Here is a 14,692-nt window from a genome sequence, read left to right on the forward strand (position 1 = left end):
ATGAATAATAATAATTCAATTAGCCAACGATAAAGTGGTTAACTAATGTAAACTGCCAGTTGCAAAATATTTTTAAAAAATTAAATTTTAATTAATTTCATAATTGAAAATGTCAATTTATGTGATATTTGTATATTTTAATACTTTATATAATTACTGGAATTATTATTTATTTATTTGTTTATTTATTATTCAAAATGGCATCAGTCTGAATTTGGCATTTCATATCAACTAAATAAATAAATTACTGAAAGACTTTTTTATCGTTTTGAATGAACCAATTTGGCGCCCGTGAATTTTATTTATTTCCGTTTTCGTATATAAATAATATTTGCTCACAACTAAAAATAATTATATCTGTCTATATTAATAATAAACTATATAAATAAAAAATAAAATTTGTACGCTCTCAATTGAGAAATTATTGTCCGCAATAGCCACGAAAATTTTCATTCGAACGACATGATGAAAGAGCTGGGGAGTTGGTCTAAAAGTGAGAAGGGTAGTTAGGAAGGCTTTCGTGAGTGTAGAGATGTTGAAATCGGTGAACGGAATTACGCTCATAATTTAGTGGTTTGGCTCGCTTTCGCGCCTTTGCCCACAAGAGCCACGTGTGGTTTAAAGTTCAAGCGGTGTGGACTAGGATGATGGGCTTAATTTTGTTTCATGAATAAAAAAAAAAAAAAAAATAACAAATAATTATACATAAAAAAAAATAATAATAATAATAATAATTTTAAAAAGCAGAATAACATTAAATTAAATTAAACCAACAAAAATAAAAATTTAAAAAAAAAATTAAAACAATATAACAACAACAGTAAGTTGGTTATTCCGGTTGCCAAACAAGCAGTGACTTTTTACACAACAATAAGCTCAATTCATTCATTTGTATATTATGAGGTAACCATATTATTTATTTTTTCTTTAATAAAAAAAAGTTGATTGTTACTTTTTTGGTCATTAATTTGTATGCATCGTGGATTTGATCTCTCAAAATTTACAAACTGTTTATAAAACTTTGTAAAATGCAGACTATCGATTGTTTCATATGTATATATTTTATGCACACATATATAAAACACATTCAGCACGTTCGATACCGAGGTGTTGCTAGGCTATTACGCAACGTGTTGCATATTAACTAGATTCATTTAATCGATATCCATCCAATTTGGGAGAGAAGTGGAGTGTAGTTTAGAGGACACAAAGAAAATAAATAAATTCGACAGCTTAAAAACAAAAAAAGCAAATAAATACATTTAAAAAAGCACACATAAGCGATAGTAAATTACAAAGGGGAAAAAATAACTGACAAATTGGTTTTTAATATGACTTATAAGTGCTAATAAAACTGTACGTTGTATACGATTGGTCAAGAAGGACTTATTGTATGAAATTTGTAAATAAAAAAATGATGAAAAAATTGAACATGAAGTAAATGCTGACGAGACACGCTGTCAACAAAGCGAAAATACAACAGCAAACTGAGGCAAAAAAAAAACGACAAAAAAAAAAATATGAATGTACACAATTTTCTACTACTATCACTATCTGAACGACGATGTTGTAATATATGTTTACGAGAAACTCGAATTCTATATACGCTACTCTATTTTCGTACACGTATTTTCTTGTCACCATTCACATGCTATAAAATTTTATCCTACCTGTTTTCAGATTATTTTTATTGTTTTTCTTTTTATTATTTTTATTATTTTTACTATATACCAGTTTTTTTTTTTCTCTATTTAAAACAAACTATATCACAAAACTTTATTTTTCTATCGTAAAACATATCCGCCCATGAATTTTAAAGTGAGAAAAAAAATAAAAAATAAAACATTGCATGGATAAAAGTCTTTTGGTAAAATCGGACCGTTGAAATGAATAACAGTTGGAAATAAATTACAGGAAAATAGAGAAAAAATTTAAAACCCTAAGAAAAAAAGGTGGATGAAAATTTACAGTGACTTATTTGGATTTACTTTTAAATCTTCTACAAAATTGTTAAGAGATACACGAATTATAGAGATAAAATTTTTGATCAAATCGTGACAAGGGGTCAATGCAATAACATGACTGTGGTGAGTTGAACAAGTGGTGAAAATAAAAAAACTTGCAAAACATTTTACTGACGCAAAAAATAAATAAAGAAAAATAAAAAAATAGAAACAACAGAACACAGAGTCAAGTCACCTGCACTAGACGTCTTCTATTTCGTTATGTTGTCTTCAATAAAACCAAAGAATGCCTTTTCGACTTTTTTTTAATTTTTTTTTTTTTTTTTTATGTCAACGAACTCAGGGATATACCTCAAGAAATCACATTGAGCTATATATTTATACTTGACTTGTTCTTGACAAAATTTTTTATTTTATATTTTATCTTTAATTATTTTCGTTTTTTTTTTTTTTTTTTCTTAATTGTTATTTTTCTGTCTCTATTTGTTTTCAATTTATTTTATTGTATTTTCAAACTTTTTATTGATTTTTTTTCCTTATTTTTTTCTACAGCCAAATAACTAGGGTATACACAGTATCTCGAAGAGAAAAAGAGTCTTTTACGCTCGTATCTTGCAACGCGTGGAAAAGACTTTTCCGCTCGTTACTTTTGTTAGAATGCGATTGGCCAAGTCCAGGTCATTCTCTGTGGCCTCTCTATTTAATTTTTTTTTTTTTTTTTTTGACTCATCCTCACTACATTTTATCGTGCAGAACTCTACTTTTATTTCTTGATATTTTTTTATCAGTATCAATTTTTTTTTTTAATGTTTTTTTTCTTTTTTTCCTAGCTAACGTATCACAAAATCGTATCTAAGAAACAATTACAAAAAAGTACGTATCTTTTCGACTCGCTAGACTTTTCATTCATTCTTCTCATATAAATTATAAATAAACAAAAAAAAACATTTAAAAAATAATAACATAATAGTAAAACAAATACAAAAATCAACACCCTAATAATAAAAAAAAGAAAATTAATTTATTTAAAAAATATCTAAAAGTTTTCAAGCCGGATTACTTTACTCGAAAAGTGTATAAAGCTTTGTATATACCCTAATACTCAAGAGTGCAATATTTCTTGCCTCGAGTGACGTAGTTGCTTTTAATGGATAAAATACTGTAGAAAAGATTCTTGCATAAACAAGAGAATTTTTGAGCATCATGTCTGACATTTACTTTTATTTTTTTATTCTGATTCTTTTTATACAACCAGATGAGTCACCATTAATTTTATCAAGAAAAAAAAATTCTTGCAAAAATATACGAGGATAAATTGAACAAAGAATAAGTATATTTTGGACTGTATGGCATTTGGAGAATGTTATATACTTATATGCTGGGGGTAGATATACAAGCAACGCTATTTTTTCTTCCCTTCAAGCAATGAAAACTATATTTTCAGGATATCAAGAGGGACAGTGAACGTTAGACTACTACATTTTTATATCAACAGACACGATCCTCATCATTCATTCTTCTTATAATTTTTTTCCCCTTTCTTTTTCTTGCTTCCACTCGTATTTTTTCAATCTTTTTTTTGATTTTTCTTAACAGTATACTGTTATTTTGTATACACACATTTGTCACTAATTTTTCAGATATTTTTTATTGAGCTCATCAAGGGGATAACAGTAGACCGACTATCTCTATATCTTTATCTATATAAAATATAAATTATTTTTCTTTAATTCTCTAAAAATTTATTTATTTATATTGTTATTTACTTTACTTATTTATTTGTAAATTTATATTGTTGTTAATTTTTTACTTTTGATGAAAAAAAAAACTAGTTTAAGTAAACGTCTTTGTGTGATTCAGCCTTCAGACGCACATCAAGCCTTCGTTATCTGTAGCACTTCTCTTCAAATAAATCTATTCTAAATTGTATTCAACAGTACTCTACTGTTCCTCCCCTCATTCATATCATAATTGTGGCATCAAATCTCATTTAAAATGCTTCTCTCCCCCACCACTCTTCTTTCTGGCTTTTAACTGTAAATAAAGCACGGAAAATTTAAATGTCAAATGAAACAAATGAGATGAATGTTTATGGAGCAAGACAGCTCTTGATGAAAGTGACAAATTTTTTTTTTTTTTTTTTTTTAAATATTATTATTTTTTATGTTCTAGAATAACCATGTATTTTATTTTGCGCATGTGCAAATTGAGATAAATGTTACGGCACACTTATTCAACAATGTGATAGGCGACACTTTGTCTACTTTTTGTATTATTATATCAACAAAATGAAAATTAAAAAATTTATTTTTATAGTTTAGTTTACTGGTATTTAGCTATTTCAATATTTTTTTTATTTTAATTTTAATATTTTTTATATTTTTTTTATGATTATTGGTTTTATTTTTTATTGGTTTTATTTATTGTTTCTTTTTTTTTTTCAACATGTATGAGCTGGATGAATTAATTTAATGCTTTTTTCACAAAAGTTATGCATCAAATATGTTTTAAAGTTAACAGCCACGTTCGTGGAAGTTGTGAAATTTCGTATTTCATTATTCAAGTTATATGCAACGGATCTCTTTACCGTCACAGCTAATTAATTCTTAAAATTAATCATCTACGGGATACTCGTTATTTTTGGGCCCTAAGCTGTAACTATAAATCATATTCTCCTCTTTCTTTCTCAGGCTTCTATATATTTTTTTTTTTTCTAGCAAAGAAAATAAAAACAAAAAAAACCCCAATTAACATTACAAAAAACAAAAAAAAGAATTCAGAATGATTTAAAAAAAAATGAATAAATAAAATAAAACAATGAAAAACCGTTCTCAATATAAATGCTAATACATTGGATACATAAGATTTTAAATTAAAGTGGGTAATAATATATACCCCGTTCAATAATAAAATCAAAGTGCATACTATGATTTTTCGTTTTTCTGTAGTTTTCTTCACAATAGAATATCAAGAGTTTCATTTTCTTCAAAGAGAATCGAACAATAGTATTTGTTCACCCCCTTCACTGAATTCTCGTAAACATCATTACATTGCAATTGTTTTTTATTTTTTATTTTTTTTTTTCTGAATAATCAATATCTACTTTATCTTTAATTATTTTTTTGTTAATTGAGATTCTTTGTTTTCAAGTAATCAACAACTTGGATATATATAAGTTGAACGTTAACAAAGAATTATGAGAAATATTTTGAGTCAAGTAATTTGATAAGACAAATCTACAACGATGAGGGTACTCGGAAGATGGGATAATCACATAGTAGTTTTCATCGGTGGCAGTGCTGGTACATTCATCTAGGAAATGGATACTCGTTGGCTACTCGTTAACGTTTTCTTTTCTCCTCCTCCTTCACCACCCCCAACCCCTTCATACTCAACATTCTTCTACAAGCTTGAGAAAGCCAATTGGCTTTCTTTTCCAATGTGCTTTTGACTCATCCTGCCTCATTCTATTTTTCTTTCTTTTATTTTATGGTTTTTTTTTCCTATTCTTTTCTTTTTAACTTATTTATTTTATTTTTTTCTCTACATCTTCAGCACTGACTCGAACTCACTTAACTTCAACATTTCTACGATTTTCTCAGTTGCTCCATAGTTTTGTTACAGTGGATAACACAACATACACACTCAAAAGGAAAATTCCAGTCACAATGCAATATTCGAATATACATAGAGAGACATAGATAGAGAGACAAAGTTATACAATTTCATCGTCAACGACGACAACGTTTGCTTGGCTAAGAGAGTATCGCACCAACACAATTTCAAGCAAGAAAGGCTTCTTGTGAAGCCGGCAGTTATTACTGGGATGGTACTGGGACCATTAACTGCCAGCTACTATCACGAATCCACCTACTTTAAAATTACCGTCATTAAGCTGTTTAACTCGTATCTTCAAAAGCAAGTACGATAACTGTTGTAATTTTCAACTATAATATAAATTCGATTTCAACAATTATATGGTAATTTGTAGATTGGTATAGTTTTAGATACGCAATGTAACAACTTTTACATTTGTAAATAATACAAAACTATACAGACAATGCATAATCAAGCTGAATGGACATTTAATTTGAATATGAGTTAAGTATATATGATGTTCATCAATTAAAATTGAATTATAATTAATAATTATAAAATTCTTCTTCTTGAAAAGATAACTGATAATTTATTTTTTGTTCTTTTTTTTTTTTTGTACATTAAAAAAGATAACGAAATTATTATTTTTATATTTTTTTTCTGATGTTGTATATTTGTTATTTGAGAAATAAGATTAAGGACCAAAGAGAAAACGAAACACATGATCAATGAGCATTGAAGAAACTCATGAACAAAGGTCCCAAGTGGGTCATTCCATGATTTAGATTTTTTTTTTTTATTATCATTATTTTTATCATTCATGTCTTAGCATTGTTTTACGTCAGTGATATTCTATTTCAAAAAGACGAGAGTAAATGAGAAAAAATAAAATAAAGGAAGGGAAAAAAATACGAATAAAAAAAAAAGATATTGATGGATATGAACCACAATTTTAGTATTATTATCATTTTTTTTTAACATTGTCCTTTTTTGTTTTTGACAGATGATTAATTAAATTCAACTGATGTTATAACAGCAGATCAAAGAATATATATATGATAACAATTGTTCGTGTGAAACGAAAAAAAAAATAAAGAATAATCAAGAAAAAAAAATAAAAAAAATGAAACAAACAGCTTCCAACTTCTGCAGGCGATTTACAGAGACAAGTAAAATTCAATAGTGAATGCAAGAAGAAAAAAGTTTATTTATTTTTTCTTATTTTATTATTTGAAAATGTTTTAGATGGTTTTTTTGTTTTTTTTTTTCGACTGTCCACCTAGCTTGATGGTGATTTTCAATCTGCTACAACCTACACTAGCCTTTTTTTATTTTTCTCGTTGCATTACAATGGCTCTTTTATTCCGATTTGGATGATGCAAAAATTACACTTTTTTATTGTTCTATTCAAATCGAAAAAACAAATAATAATAGTAAACCGATATTATCAAAAATTTATTATTTTTCAAATGATATAAAAAAGTGTTGATAATTATCGAAAATAAATTTTGACGAGTAATAATTATTTATAATATAAAAACATTATAAATAATAGAAAATGTTTTCGATAGATTTCTACTGTAATTGAAACAAATTGAACAAAAGCAATTAATTATTGATAATTAATTAAAATCTATTTTATATTAAAATTAATTGATGTTTAATTTCATTAAAAGTTTTATTATTAATTAATTTTTTTAATTTTTCAAAGCTAATTATCGCATGAAGGTAAATTGTTTTCAATCTATAGATGCAAAGCTCATTGTTTGATACCTGAATCTAGAAAATATTTTTTAAAAATGCAGGCAAAAATCCGGATAACAGACACAGAGAAATTATTACATACTTTGTTTCTATAGTGTTCCTTCTTTACAAATCTATACTAAATATTTTACTAAGTGAAAAAGAGTTCAATATCAATTTATAGAGATGCAATTAAAAAAATACGCGCTGATCCATGACACCTTCAAACGAAATGTGTCAAGTGAATGTGCCAACTCGTGACATTAAAATTCGTCAGGTTGATGAATGAAAATAAATAGAGATCAAGTTGCAACAAGGCTCTCGGCTATTATACAGAAATCGTTCACTCAAACTAAAACTACATTATACGAAACTCACATTTTAAAATTAAGAAAAAATATATATATTCAATAAACAAATAAATTATTTAAAAAATAAAATGAAATTTATCATGAAAAATAAAGAAAATAATTATATATATTTTTTTTTTTAAATTAAAAAATTGTCAGCAGTGTTTTAAAAATATTACGTAAACACGTGAACATTGTATAAAATAAAAAAAAAAATAAAAAACTATAAACAAAGTCACTAGTAAAGTTTAAACTAAATTTTTCTCGTTAACAAATTAATATTTTTTTTATAAATAAAAGTAAAATAAATTATTGTTTTTATTTTTACATGACTATATTGTGTATATTATTTTTATTATATTTGCTTTGTATTGACACATTTTTCTCATATATACTCCAATCTACTCTGTTATTTACTTTTTATTAATTTTTTATTCATTATATTTTCATCTCATTTTTAATTGTAAAATAAAACGTTCAAATGTTAAATAAAAATTTTAAGCTCACTCAGTATTGTATCATATTTTTTTTACTCCAAAATAACATACGAATGATGATGTATAGAGACGTGTGTGTGTGTGTGTATTTGGGCGAGTTTGTTTATTTACCAATCGCGACATGTAAACAACTTTGATGCAATGGCGGATGACAATGCAATTTTTTTTTTTTTTTTCACGAAATGGTGGGGAATGGCGTGAGAAAAAAATCACACTCATATAAAACACAATTGTTATTATTAAAGAAAAAATAAACAATTGATAAAACATGTATTGATTAATTAGAAAAAATGATGATATTTATTCAGTGAAAAATATAAACATGATTGAAATAAATATTACAGAAAAAATAAAATTCTTACCGTGCTTGGCCAACAAATTGTCTCCTTATTTTTCTTGATGAACTCAAACAACTAAGAAATATTATTAATGTCACTTAAATAATCACATTTTATTACGCACACGTATTTTTCGCAATCAATCAAATAATTATACATTATAACGACGGTTATAGGATTATTTATTTACTCTGCGGCCAGAGTTGGATTAACGCGTGGGAAAAAAAAACTGACAACAGTGAATATCACAGTAACAATATAATTGATTATTGTAAATGAAAAGTCGATAATCACTAATGCATTCAATCAATCCATCCGGAATTTATGAGGCATATCAAAACTGAGATTTTTTTGTTTTTATAATTAATTTGCACTGATATAATGACAATAACTTCCAGAGTGATGCGAGTGTGGACTACGACAAATGGCAACTTTACTTTTTTTTTTTTTTTTTCAGTTGTGGGAGAGGGAGAAAACAGAGAAACGAAAAAAAAAAAAAACTAGTGCAAATAATCTTAAATCTTAAATTTTAAAATTGAAATAAAATAAATTAATGTAATTATGAATGTATCTACGAATAAAAAATATAAAATGAAAATATATTATAATTTAAATATTTATAATTTATAAATATTCATACATATAAATAAATATTATTAATTATAAATAAATATATTTAAAAAAGTCGTGTAATGGTAGGTAATAAAGGTCAAGAATTTTATTTTTTATTTTCGGCCGATAATGTCGCAATTTGCAGTTAATAAAAATTCAAATAAATAATTATAAAGTTGATATTATATTAAATATATAATATTTATAAATATTAATAATCAAATTGAAAATATAATTATTAAATAAATAAAATTTTAAAAATAAATTAAATAATAAAAAAAAGAAAACAATGCAGTCAAGATAATCACTTCACCTGTGTGTGCTTGACTTGGCAGAGTCGTTGAAAAAAATAATATATAATTTTTATTTATATATGTACGTTCATCTAAATTTTAACAAGCAAAAATAAAAAATTATAAAAAAAAAAAGTATGAAGATACGATTGAATTTAGTAAATTGGAATGTTGCCAATATTGTGAAGAGTGTTATCGTCAAGTACAATCCTTTTTCAGTCATTTGTATAGAATTTTGTACAGAATTTTGATCACGATCATTTAAGTGTTCGTATAATCATTTAAATAACACGATAGTTAAGAGATATTCTATGAAAAAGTATCATTTAAAGAGATGAGTACAATAAAAATGATAAAAGAACAAAATATATAATATAACGAGGCACTTTGCACGTTTTACCAATAATAAAATGAAGCAGCATAAAAATTACTTTCTTTAAGTATTTTACCTTAACTATTCTTTTACCTTGTAATCGAAATATTAAGGTGGATGATATATACAAGACTTTTTAGTTAGCGCATCTCTTTGGAGCATCTTAATTTTATTTCCCTTGAAATATTCTTCCTTTTTACTATCAACAAAAACTCACTCCAGCATGTTCTATACAGGTTGATATATACTTTGACTTTCTACGAAAAACACAAGAAGCAATATATTTTATAAAAAAAAATAAGAAATAAAAAAATTACATGAAAATAATAAATTAGAAAATAAGGAAGTCAATTTTTGTTCGTTCAGAACAAATTCGTTTACTTATTATATATATATACAGTTTGAAAGCAGAAACTTGTAAGGAAAAGTTTGTGAATCTCGATCTTGTTTGGTACAAGACTTTTTTTTAACAAATAAAAAAAAAGTTTATCAATGATAAGGCTATCATATCCTTTTTAATAATTCGAAAAAAGTCCGAGTGAGTATATGAATATTTTCCGCTTGTAAATTTATTTCAAATAAATATTTTTAATATCCTAGTTTTATATATCAAACATAGAATCAAATGAAAAATTTTTGATTAAAAATTAATAATAATATTTTCGGAAATACTAAGATATTTTTATTCTGAACCTTGTTAAAACAAATAACAAGTTTATGCCCGAGTATTACATTTGTAATATTTTTTGAATAATGTTTGTTTAGATTTTTCAATCGAACTAGCTGTCTATTTATTTGGAAAAAATATTTAATGAAAAATTTATTCACATAAAGAGCCTTTTATTTTGAAAAAAAATATATTTATTTTATTCTGTAAATAGCAACGTGAATGTTTAATAAACAACTGTGATCGCAATAATATTTTGAGCAGTTTAAAACCATTTTTCTCCACAAAATAAATACATTTATAGTTCAAATTTTTTTATTTTGTTTTTATTTATACCTATTTCATGTTTATTAATTTATTTTGTTACTTTTGAATTATGCTAAAATTATTTCATATTCAATCCTCAGACATATATATTCTAAATATATTTAATATTTTTGTTTGCTTTTCCTTCAAGTTTTCTACACTATTTGTTATATTTATTTTAAAAAAATTACATTGCTAGACTACTTTGCGAATTATAAATTTATAATTTATAATTTAAGCAATTACATAACTTAATTTTTCATCATCTGCCTATACATTTTATTTTTCATTTTCTATTTATTCTAAAAAAAAAAAAAAAAACATTAAATAGAGCTTAAAATTTTAGCTATAGCAACAAAAAAAAAAAAAATAAATAAATAAAAGTTTTTTTATGGTTTTAAAAAATTCACGTTCAGCAAACCAAACATAAAATTCATTTGATTTTATTTTTATTTTTATACTCTATACCATCATTTGTTATGTAGATATCTACTATATATTTATTTGTAGAATAGATGTGGGATTCATGTGGAATATAATTCAGAATATCTGGTGTCAGATGGGCATTTTCGATGAAAACAGTTTGAGATGTTGGGTATCGTAAATTCGAGCGTATGCATAACATAGCAATATCGACACACAGCCTATGAATATTTTTCTCCATCATAATACATTCTGCCAACAAAAAAAAAAATAAAAATACAACTATAGGGGTGAAAAAATTTGCTCGTTATTACAGCAGAATAATAAGAGGCCTACATAGTAATAGAATAAAAATTTTGAACCCTCTTTTTGAAAGCACTTCTATCTTAGAGAACAAAAGAAGGAGGAAACTCAAGTCGTTATTAAAACTTTGTTGTACAAACTTTTTGAACACGGATAAGCTCAAGCACAAAATCTAAAAAAAATTACAATCATACGAAATAATATAAAAGTCAACTTGAAAATTTTTTCGAGCAAATAGTTTTTCTTTTTTTTTGTTTTTTAGTTTATCTTCGATAAAAAAAATAATAAAAATAAATTAATAAAAATTATCAAATAATAAATTGTTAAATTTTTTAGAAATTTTGATATCTCAATTGTGAGACTAATAAAAGATTAAAAAATAAATTCAAAACTATTTATATAGTGAGAAAAAAAAAATGTCATTTGGTACGTCAAAATAAATTCATTAAGAATCTATTGCAGATTAATTATTATACAAAAATATCTTTGACTAATTAAAATTGTAATTACTCGTCAGCAAGATGTAATAAATTCCAGACAATTTTCCAAGAATGAAAAGACGATTCTCACTTAAACGACATATCAATTGACGAACAGATGAAGGAGCTTCTATTAAATGCATATATGTAGAATGTAAAAGCAAGTTGTACAAAAATTTTATATTCATGTCGACAGTAATTCTATAAAACAAGCTTAAAAATTTTAATGAGTTTGTAAAATATGGTTTTATATAGAAATAGATAAATTGAAATACATAAATTGCATCGTAATATTAAATTTATTTCTCAACGATATTAATAAAATATAAATAATATTAAAATTCAATGATACTTAAAATGATGCTGAATTTATTTCAATGTTTTTCATACGACAACTTCTTTTAAAGCTTTGAGTAATTATACAAATTTTTTTTTGTGTTCATTATTTTTATTTATTTTTTTTCCTTAACAAGAAAATAATGTTGGAGAAAAACGTCTTTCGTTATGCTCTCTACAAGTAACATTAGTGCAATTTATATGTCACGTTAATACTAACAAAAAAGTACTCGACTCAAGAGTAAATAAAAAAAAATAAAATTACATAAACAAAACGTGACTATTTCTTTTAAATTTTTTTACTGTTATATCTTCATTTTCCTTAACATTAAAATTAATACAAAAATATAAATAAAAAAATTATTTTTATATTTTTTAAGTATTATATTTTCCAAAACTACGATGTAATAATTATGATGTATTATTTCATCAGTTTTATCTGACTCATTGACCCGTCAACGGATAGCATCCCGGAAAATTACACTCATTTTCTCTTTATGTCCTGAGCATATGTTTTTTTTTCCTCTTGTCTATTTGTAAATTGTCTCATTTTATTGTTACTATATCTACAATTTTTTTTAAAATTTTATTTCTAAGCAAATATCACAGAATGTCTTCTCATATATACTTTTTTTAAATTACCTTACGAACGATAAAAGTATATTTCTGCATGGCATAAAAATTATATACGACTGACGTATTTTAGTTTAACTATTTTTAAATCAATTATTTAGTTAAATAAAAGTTTTAACATGTTTGCTGTCACCGATCTTTGTTGGTCAAGAGTTGCGGAACTGTCAATTCAACAGCTACCAATATTATATCACTTGCACTTAACCAACAATAAACGTTCTTTATTTGCAGTGCCATCAGAAATGTCCTAGTGTAAAATTGTTTACTATCAACTTGAATAGAAACCTCGTATATACCAATACCATACCCCTTTCAATAATTTTTTTTTTTCCCTATCACTCTCTGATAGCCAACAATCTGCTCAATTCCACAATTCGTTTTGCATGTATATATATTCTTGATATTTTTTTTTTGTTAAGGTTTTTTTTTTTTATATATATATTCATTCGTATAATAAATATCTATGAATATATTTACTACAATTTTAACTTTGGTAAATATACGACGATTTACGATAAAGTTCGATGCCAAAAACGGTAGAGGAGTGTATACGAGAACCATTTCAAATGAACGAGTACGCATTGGAGTGTATGAATCGTTAATTTAAATGGTTAAAACCCAACACGTATACTATTCAATGTTATTTGTGCATAAATTAAACATTGCAACATTGTAAATAAAATGAATTATTATTGTGTAATATAATGATAATTGAAAATCATCAAATTTAATTGTTCAATAGATATTAAATTTTTTTGTATTCAAATTTATTTGTTATTTTGTGTTGACTTATGCTTTTTTTTTTTTTTATATTAATTCATAGCGTTTGATGAAAATTATATTTTCATTTAAAATTATTATCATACAATAAAAAATAAATTAAAAATGAGATTTGGAGTAAAAAATAAATAAAATTATTTTATAATAAAAATAAAAATATATGTATTTAATAATAATAAAAAAGAAAAAAAAAAAAGGACAGAAGATGGATGGATATACACTGTCACAAAAAATAGGACTTTTTTTTTTTTTTTTGGTCATTTAAAAAAAAAAAAAAGATGGCACAGTTAGCAAGGAGTTGGAGAAAAACTAAAAGTGAGGTAGATAAATTGAATGCAAGAAGAGGTATTCCATACACGAATATGCATTTGAACGCTCAACTGACATTTCTTTTTTTTTTTTTTTTCATCTCTTGCTGTCCTTGAGTGTCCTCATTTGTGGCTTTAAATTACGTAAAAAATATGTAGTTAAATTTTTCATTGGTATATACAAAATAAGTATAAAATAAATGTTAAAATTATTATTTAAAAATATATTTACATTGGACTATATTATCCAAATATATTTTATTAAATTGAGAAATAAATTTAGAAATTTATCATTCAATTGAAATATATATCAATTAATTTTACAATTTTGTATTTTATTTATTTTAAATTTATTATTTATCTTTTTATTATTATTTTTTTTTTTGTTTTTCAAATAAATATTTGATAAGTTAATATCTACAATACGAACGGTTATGAAAAATATAAAATTATTATTTTTTTTTTATATTGTATAAAATGCATATGACTCGGATATGATGTTGATAAAAAATATTTATCCACTGTATTTCATTTAATCAACATGATATTTATCAACGTATATTCTTGTGATATTAAATCCCGCAAAATCGTTTGTCATTGTATTATTTTCCTCGTTGTATACATATATTGGAACCGTCTATTGCAGACTTCGTTATGGGGAGGTACAAATTCTATATACACTTGAACAAA

This window comes from Aphidius gifuensis, linkage group LG6 (genome assembly GCF_014905175.1).
Source record: "Aphidius gifuensis isolate YNYX2018 linkage group LG6, ASM1490517v1, whole genome shotgun sequence".
NCBI lineage: Eukaryota > Metazoa > Arthropoda > Insecta > Hymenoptera > Braconidae > Aphidius > Aphidius gifuensis.